Below are 9,353 nucleotides of genomic sequence, written 5' to 3'. Positions count from 1 at the left end.
TGCTGAATATTAAAGAGAAGTAATAAACGAATGAGCATATAGCCTTCTGAGGTGATTGGTTTAAAGAACAAAATATATTCTCTGTTAGAAGTTCCAACGTTGTTATTTATTTATTTTTTATTTTTTTTTAACGTTCATTTATTATAGAGAGAGAGACACACAGAGCATGAGCAGGGGAGGGATAGAGAGAGGGGGAGACAGAATCTGAAGCAGGCTCCAGGCTCCAAGCTGTCAGCACAGAGTCCTATGCGGGGGCTTGAACTCACAAACCACAAGATCATGGCCTCAGCCGAAGTGGGTGGCCCAACCAACTGAGCCACTCAGGCACCCCCCAACGTTATTATTTAATAAATTATCATTGCTATTATAAGTGATCACGTTAGTTATTAAAAAATAATGAGTAAACATGGTTCTTTATCACGGATTCAGAAGTAGATAGGAAAGTAAAGACTGTATGCACAGGAGGTATTAATTTTAACGTCTCTGTATAATAAGCTTTACTAAAATTATAACCCTCTTTATATGCTACCTCTCATGGCCTCATGTAAGCATACAATAAATGCTTATTTGGCGAATCAATGAATGAATTTTTGAAATAGAGTAATTCAGGCTTTCTAGCTCATTTTATGAACTAGCACACCAGAGGGCTCTCCAGACATGTTTTAATCAGCAGGGTTCTTTGATGTAATTTAGTTCTATTATAATTAGAGACATCATGTAAAAATATAAACTAAGAAAAAGGTAATCCTTCCAACAAAAATAATTATCTCAGAAACAATTCATAGTAGTTCTTCTATTTCATTTCATATTTCAAATTTCATCTGAGTAAGTATATCTATATATTTAGAATGTGCAGAGTTATTATCTGCTTAATGTAAACTCATCTACCACTTAAAAACACCTCAATCTCTCCCAAATCCACTTTGGTACCTATATTTTGAAGTCACAACTTTATAGAAATCTTGGTTTTCTGGGGGTGATTCTTTGAAATTACAAGAAAAATTATTTTTTTTTTTGGTCGAAGATTGCAACTGAATACCCAGGTATGTTTTCATAAACCTTCGTTGTTAACATTTTTTATTTTTGGAGGGGGGAGTCACATTCAGAAAAAAAGTGAACAGCCTTTTGTTCTCTTGGGATATGCATTTAAATTCATTTTAAAATGAAAGTTTAGATTTGCATTTGAATAAAATTGTGATCCTTCCTGTTTTGTGTAATTCTATATATAGGCATCATAAGGCAGATGTAAGAAGTGCTTTTTCCTTTTCAATAAAAAAAAAAAAAGCTTGTTTGAAGAAATGTCTTGTCCAGGACCCCCCTGGCAGTTACTTGACCTTACCCTGATTCCATCACTCTATCTATTTAAGTAGGGGTGCTGAGTCTCAAAGAAGTGTTTCAGTGTTTTCATTCATGTAAGTGTTGACGCTTGTATTCAGATTTCTATTTTTAACTTTGTAAGCCATTTTGTAGTTCAGAGATAACATAGCTCTGAGCCCTGTTTTGCTTGTTTGCATTCAATGTTTCTCATACCAAAGGTCAGGAACTCTAGCCATGGGGTCATTGAGGATCTCCGAAGGGGTTCAAAGAAACTGTTGATAAAGAATGAGGCATAGGTAATTAGTACTGCCATTTCCTTGCAAAGAGCCATATGTCAAAATTACCCATACTTACCAGTTAGCCCCCATCTATGGATGTCACCATTTCTTGTAAGCTTTTGTCACCCACAAATGACTCATTCTTTCATTCTTCCCCAACTCTTCTAACAAGGATCATGAATCTGAGATATATAGATAGATAGATAGATAGAGATATATAGAGATAGATAGATAGATAGATAGAGATATATAGATATATAGATATATAGATATAGATAGATAGATAGATAGATAGATAGATAGATAGACAGATATATAGATATATGGCACCTTCCACTGAAACTCATGTCTGGTATTGAAAAGCAAAACTTTCACTGTTATGAAAGAGTGAAACATGAAACAAGTTTACTAACAACTATTTACCCAACATATAGGTGTGTGTATATATATATATATATATATATATATATATATATATATATATACCTATTTGTTCTGTATTTGGGGAGTATTGGAATTAGATCACATGAAGAAGCATTTAAAACAAACAATCTCATGAAATACAACTTTTGGAATCCCTCAACTTTACATAGATTGCATTACTTAGGTTTCAAAAGTGACAGAGGTCTTACTTACCAATTATGGTCCAATTACATTTTATTTATCTTAATACACTATAATTCTTAAGATGAACTATATAAATCTTGATACAGAATTGTTTCTGATAATCAGTTTTCTAACACTTCTATTTCTTCATAAAATGACAATAAATCTTTAAACAAATTATCATTTTCATTACTTAGAAAAAATCCACTTTCATTTAAAAGAACGTGAATTAAGACAATAGGCAGGAATGGTTTAAAATTCAAATCAAATTAAATTAACATCAAGGAAAACCTGAGGACTAAGAGACTCAATACAGACATGGAAGGCAGTTTTGTCTTTTTTTTAACAGTCATGGAACAGAAAGAATAAAATTCATTTTTCCAACATTTAACTAGTAAAGGAAGCTGAATAATCTCCAAATACGGGCAATGTAGCCCAAAAGCAAGATCATAAAATCAAGGTGAGATAAATATGACAGAAATTTATAGCAATTCACTGACATGCCAAATAGACATTTGAACAACAGCCTTGAACCATTTAACAATGTGACGATAAAGTGTATTTGCAGTTTATATTCAGATCAAGGGAAATATATTAAACCCTTAGAATTATAAGAAAAGGAATAATACTGGTAATTAGATCCACGCTGGGCAGTACAGGATCACGAGAAATTGTTAACACTTCCCTTTCAATATAATGGTGCATTTTAATACCTAATTACCTCTATTTGGCTATGCTAACATACAGTGTATAATAATGTGTAAGTTATTGTCCATGAAAAAACAATCAGCTTTCAGTTAACTCTCCAAATCAACCTACATTTTATAGACGTTCAGTAATGGATTGACTCTCTAGATGAAATATTTAACAAACTCTGTATCCATTAGATTAAAACCTTTTTTAAAGCGTGTGTCTCAAACTTATAACAGTTGATATTTTCTTGGTCGATGATATTGGCAAATCACAGTGAAATTTAAATCTTATGGAAAAAAGAAGAAAAATACTGAAATAAGTTTTATGATGAAAATAGTTGGCTATATAGCTGGAATAAAAGGAAACATAAATAATGGGAGATCTTTGGAAACGGCAGATGCATGCCGTCAAAATGAATACCACAAAAGTAGATAATATTATGCGGAACAAGAAAGCTCAAGGGTGAAAAGACAATTGGTCTTTATATTTGGAAAGGACAATCTTGCCTCTTTCAAGAGATTGTGTAAAGGAGTTTCACTTGAAAATTAGCTTTTAAAATACTTAAGAGTGTTTGTGTCGGATTTCTATTGCTTTGATGAGAACATGTGAAATATCTCTAGAGAACTACAGGGGACCAGGGTTTTGAGAAGTCAATGACCAATTCTCTCACTGGCTGATAGTAAAACAATCCTAGACAGATTCATCAGGTTATGACCCGGAGTTAATTATCCGTTTTCACATACTATAAAGATGCCTTCTGCGCTTGGCTTTCCTACGTCCCACACACGCCACAGTTCAGATCAGATAAATCCATGGGTTCTCTCTATGCAAATAGGCATCTCCTCCCAAAGATACACACACACACACACACACACACACACACACACACAGATATATATATTTTAATTTTGGTTTTAATGTCAGTTTTTCTCCTTGATGATACCTCATGATACCTGGAAATCAAGTTTCTGAAATGGTTTTCAAAATTCTGTCAGAACGCACTAAAGCACAATTACTTGCAATCCCCTAGAAATTTACATTGTTACATTCAATATGAATGCCAGGCCAGCATTGTGGATACGTGGATATCTAAGCTGTAGTCATATATGTAAACAATAACATATTTAGTGATTTAAGCTTTATACCCTCTCTCCTCTGTATTTGTCTAAGACAGCATATCTTGTTAGCTGGTAATTTTATAGAAATCACTGCTTTATACTAAATTCATATCCATAAATAGTGGAGTACCTCATTTGTTCAGCTACTCAGTAATAATGTTAAGCTTTGTATTATTATTTTGTCATATTTTTATCCATGAGCATAAGAAATTGGTATTCTCAATTTCTGACCTGCCATCATCAGTTCTAGGGCCTTTTTTTAAATTTTGCTAAATATTTTTCATCTGTCATTCTCAGTCATATTCTTGACCTCTCTGTGGCATACATTTTAGTGTATTTAATAAATTTCATTCCAACACAACACGTATATTTTCGTGTAGTTCTATGATTTATTTGTTAATAAATTTATATTCTGTGTATTTGTGTTTGAAATGTATTTAAAATATTTTGCTGTGTGTCTCATTAAACTTCTCTCTGTTATGTCATTTTTATGCGTTTGAGAGGTACTTGGGTTTATATAATTTGTTTCTTTCTTGCTATTAGAAATCATATCTTACAGTCTTTTTATGTTTTTACTTTTATCAAAATTATGTAATTCTAAGAGCTTAAAATTTGAACTTGTTTACAAGACCTCTTAACAGACAACCAACGGCCTCCCTTTTCAGGACACTTACAATGACTTTGGCCAAGTCCTTGGTCTTAACCTCCAAATTTCTGCATTGCACACTTCACACTCCTCTTCATCATTCCTCAAGTTCAGGTTCAATTACTTGCTAAACTGATGACTTGGCTTCCTTTCTTTCAGCCCCATAGCACCCTTACATGTGAAAAATACAACTTACTCGATCATTATTCATACTCTTATGTCTGCTCTTCAGAGTTAATCTGCAGATTGGATCAGGAGTGCTTATCCCTTCTGCAATTTTTTTGTTTTCAATGGAAATCTTTTTTTTTCCCTTTCTTATAGATCTCTTCGTGTTTATCAGTCATTCAGCCCAATTCTCCTCTCAAGATCATCCTCTGCATTAAATAGGAGAGCTCTTAACCTACTAGAAAAAATATCTCCACTGGCCGTGTGACATGCTCTGATCTGAAGGGACTGTCCTTACCTGACACATAAGTCCCATCCTGACAGCCCATCTCCTCCCACTCTTGGGATTGTGCCACCTGTCCCCGACTTTGCTGTCTTCTTTGAAATGCTTCATCACTAGAATGAAGGACATCATACAGTAGATTTATGAAAAGGTGAGATTATGAGGTAAATATTTTCAATTTTTGGAGGTCTGGACATATCTTTATTCTGCCAACATACTTGACTGATTGCTCGGCTGGATATATAATTTGGGGGCTGGAAATTCTTTTCCTTCAGGACGTTTATACATGGCTTCCTTATCTTCTAGCTTTCAGAGGTGCTGTTGAAAATCCAAATGCATCTTGATTCTTGAGACTTTTATGTAAATTGTCTTTTTTTTTTCCTGTGGAAATACTCTCTGTGGACATGCCATTTGAGCAACAGCCTGGATAATAAGAAGGGATGAGCTAGTTCTCGAGAGGATGTGAGAAGTGGCTGCATTGGTTTCCTAGGGCCACCGTAACTCATCAACTCAAACTTCGTAACCCAAAACAACCAACTTTATTGTCTTACATATCAGGAAAAGACAAGTCTAAAATGAATCTTACAGGGGTGAAATCAAGGCGTTAACAGGGCTGGTGCCACCTGGAGGCTCCAGGTGAGAATCCATTCCTGGTCTCTTGAAGTTTCTGGTGGTTTCCAGCATCCCCTAATTTGTAGCCATGTCGTTGTAATGCTGCTTTCATTGGCCCATGGCCGTCTCCTCTTCTATGTCAGTCTCTCTCAGCCACTTGCTGAAAGGGACCTTGTGATTGCCTTCGATTACACTGGAACCACATGATTGAGCCAGGGTGGTTTTGCTATTTTATTTTATTTTATTTTATTTTATTTTATTTTATTTTATTATTTTATTTTATTTTAGAGAGCATGAGACAGGGAGAGGGGCAGAGGGAGAGAGAAAGAGAATCTTAAGGAAGCTCCACACTCAGTGTGGAGCCCAATGTGGGTCTTGATTTCACAACTGTGAGATCATGACCTGAGCTGAAATCAAGAGTCAGACACTTAACTCACTGAGCCACCCAGGTGCTCCTGATCTTGCTACTTTAAAACCATTAATCAGATCTTCAAGGTCCTGTTTACCATGTAAACTATCAAATTCATAGTTTCTGGGGAAACAGATGGCGACCTATTTGGGGGACAGCCATTTAGCTGACTGCGGTGGCCAACCAGAAAACAGAGGTAAGTAAAGCAAAGACCTTTTCTGATGCACTGAATTCAGCTATAATTTAATGTACCCCGGAAGGATAGAACAAGGGACTAGAGCAACAGGTTGGGGTTGAAATTCATTTAGGAATTCATGACAAGTGAATGGATGCTTTCTTGAAAGTTAACAATGAAAAAATTATCTTTTTGGAAAACGCAGGAGATGGCTAGTTTATATCCCAAGCATTGCCCTTAACATTTAATAGCATTAGAAAGGAAGGATTCAAGGTTTTGAGGGAACAGACAATACTCATGATTATGATAACAATGCCAGCTCCCAATTTCTTATTCCTTTCTCTGTGAGGAGCTCTGTGGGAAGCATTTTTCATGATTCCTTCATTCAGTTTTGGCAATGTATCATTATTATCTTCTCCACCTGCCAAGTGATACGTTACACAACTGGCCCAAGCTTATGCTTAGGTCCCAAGTCAGGGTTGGGATTCAGACTCCATTTCTCCTGAACCCGGTTCTTTTTCTTGCAGCTCCTTCCATGTCTCAGAACTAAGATGTGGATGAAAGTGTTGGTTCTACCGGATTTGATTCAAGAGTACAACGCGATTAATACAGAATAACCGGCTTTTTGAAGAAGAGTAAAACATAATTAGAATATACTACTTATAAATTTCACAATAACCTAGTTCTCCCTAAGCGTGTTTCTTTGACAAAGGTCAAGTATGACCACTCGGGGTGATTTAATCTTCAAATATCGGGAATTTTTGTATGACCTCGGTCATTGTTTCCTAATTAGTGAAACTCCGTATTTAAATTCCAGAGACCAGAAGAGCTTCTGTACTTTACAATTCTGAAAGGCTCTGCCAAAATTCGTTTTGGCTGTGAAATGCAGTTTTGCTTTATTTCCCAAGGTGCAGGTAAGGAAAACACAAAAGCAATCCTCTTTACTCTATGATTATATGTTTCCCAATAGAAAAGACATTAGGTTTTAATTATTGTTCTTCACCTATTCAAAGCAAGTTAATTAATTTGTGGAATTTAAAATGTTATAAATTCTGGAACAATACAAAGGCATATAGCTTTGGTTAAGCTGAAAACATTGGTGGAGCGTCTGTTTCCTAAGTTTAATTTTCTGCTCTATGATAAACTGATCCTCATTTAGGGGGGTAGGAGAGCCTTTGCAGAGCCCTTCAAATAAGTTCATCTGCTTTTGGTTTGGGGCTACTATACTCTTTGCATTTCTAATTTTCCTCTGTATGTAGTTCTGTATCCAAATGGCTGGATCAGATCACGAATGCTGACAGAGATTCCTTCATGAACATACAGCAGTGTGGTTGTAGGTCTCTCTTTTTTCCACGCATCTGAATGACGGAATGTATTTCCCCCTCCGCCCCCCTGTGGTGCTGTTACCCAGACTCAGACTCCTGTCTTTATTTTTTCCTATCTTTGCCCCACCCATTCTTCTGGAGACTCCACCCCCTCGTCCATGGCTTCAACTGTCCCTTATATTCTGACATATGGTCTTAAGTAACACCTTAAGTAACACCTCCTTTTTCAACTGTCCGAGGGAGTTGAAAATTCGTGTCCCCACAAAAAGCAGCATGAGGATGAATACAGCAGCTTTATTCACAGACCCCGAAACGCAGAAGCAACCAGAATGTCCTTTCATATGTGAACGGATGAACTGAGGCTTACCCGCGTGATATCGTTCTTTTATTTAGCGCTAAGAAAAAATGACCTATCAAGCCATGACAAGGCACAGAAGACCCTGAAATGCATATCACTAAATGAAAGGAGTCAATGTGAAGAGGCCGTATGTTGTATGATTCCAACTATATGACATTCTAGAAAATGTAAGAAAGAAAAACTGGACATAGTAAAAATCAGTGGTTTCCAGGGGTTAGACAGGAGGGAGGGATGGGTAGGTGGGGCACAGAGGATTCTTTGCGCCGTGAACTTATGGCTGTGCAATGTTGTCATGATGCTCTCATATCATTATACATTTGTCAAAACCCATAGAAAGCACACCAGGAAGTGTGAACCCCAATGTAATCTATGGATTTGGGGTGATAATGGTGAGTTACTGTGAGTTCATCAACTGTAACAAATGTGCCATTCTGCCGGGAGATGTATAGTGAGGGAGGATGTGCAGGCTTGAGGTCAGGGTGTATACGGACAATCCCTGCCATCTGTTCAATTTTGCTGGAAATAGAGAAATGCTCTAAAAAAGTAACATCTGCAAAAAAGTAGCATCAGTGAACTATCCTAAAAGTCTACAAGTCACCAGACATATAAGCAAACTCTAACTTCCTAAATCTGTTGCTAAAGGGCTTAACATGTTTGCACTGATGGTAAATGTTTGTATGCACAATTTCAAGCACACAGCACTCCACTTGTTCAAAACGCTTACGTGAAGGATTTTTCTACTTCTTGACCCTGTCCAAGTGTGAATTATTTTGGAGAAGTAGCGACAGTTTCTTTCTTCCAATCCTTGACATTGCTAGACTACATTCTCACACGTTCCCTACTAAGCATTGGATTGGAGGAGTCAAGGCAAACGATTTGGATATGTTAATGAAGCTGTATTTTACCATTCTTTTAAAACATCCACGTCATATCTGAATTTGATGAGAGAAAAAGGAACAAAGGTAGGCTAAATCTGCCGGCACTTCTGACCTTATTATTGGTCCTTTAATTTGGGTTAAAAGGCCATTGCTTTGGGAATGCGTGTGCACGTGGGTGCTTAATAAAAAGTATACCTAACTGGTCTCAAGGAAGGAGCATTTTGGTTGAGAGGGAAGATGGGGAGAGTTGGGGACTTGACAGTTTTGGGGAGAACAGCAGGTCTGGGTGTATGAAACCTTTCGGGCAAGCAGAGTCTGTGATGAAGGAGACGGCATTTCAGTGAGAGGCAGAGAACTGGGAAGCTGGAAAGCACTCGGGGATTGTAGCGAAAAGTAACTGTCCACTTTCTAATTTTTGATAGAGAAAGAAGAGAGAGACACATCGTGCCCCATGACTCCATCCTCTCCCAGGAAAACATGAGCTTTCTTG

Source organism: Panthera pardus, unplaced genomic scaffold (genome assembly GCF_024362965.1).
Source record: "Panthera pardus isolate Hobbes unplaced genomic scaffold, ASM2436296v1 HiC_scaffold_1, whole genome shotgun sequence".
NCBI lineage: Eukaryota > Metazoa > Chordata > Mammalia > Carnivora > Felidae > Panthera > Panthera pardus.
Note: the sequence above shows the minus strand (reverse complement) of the source record.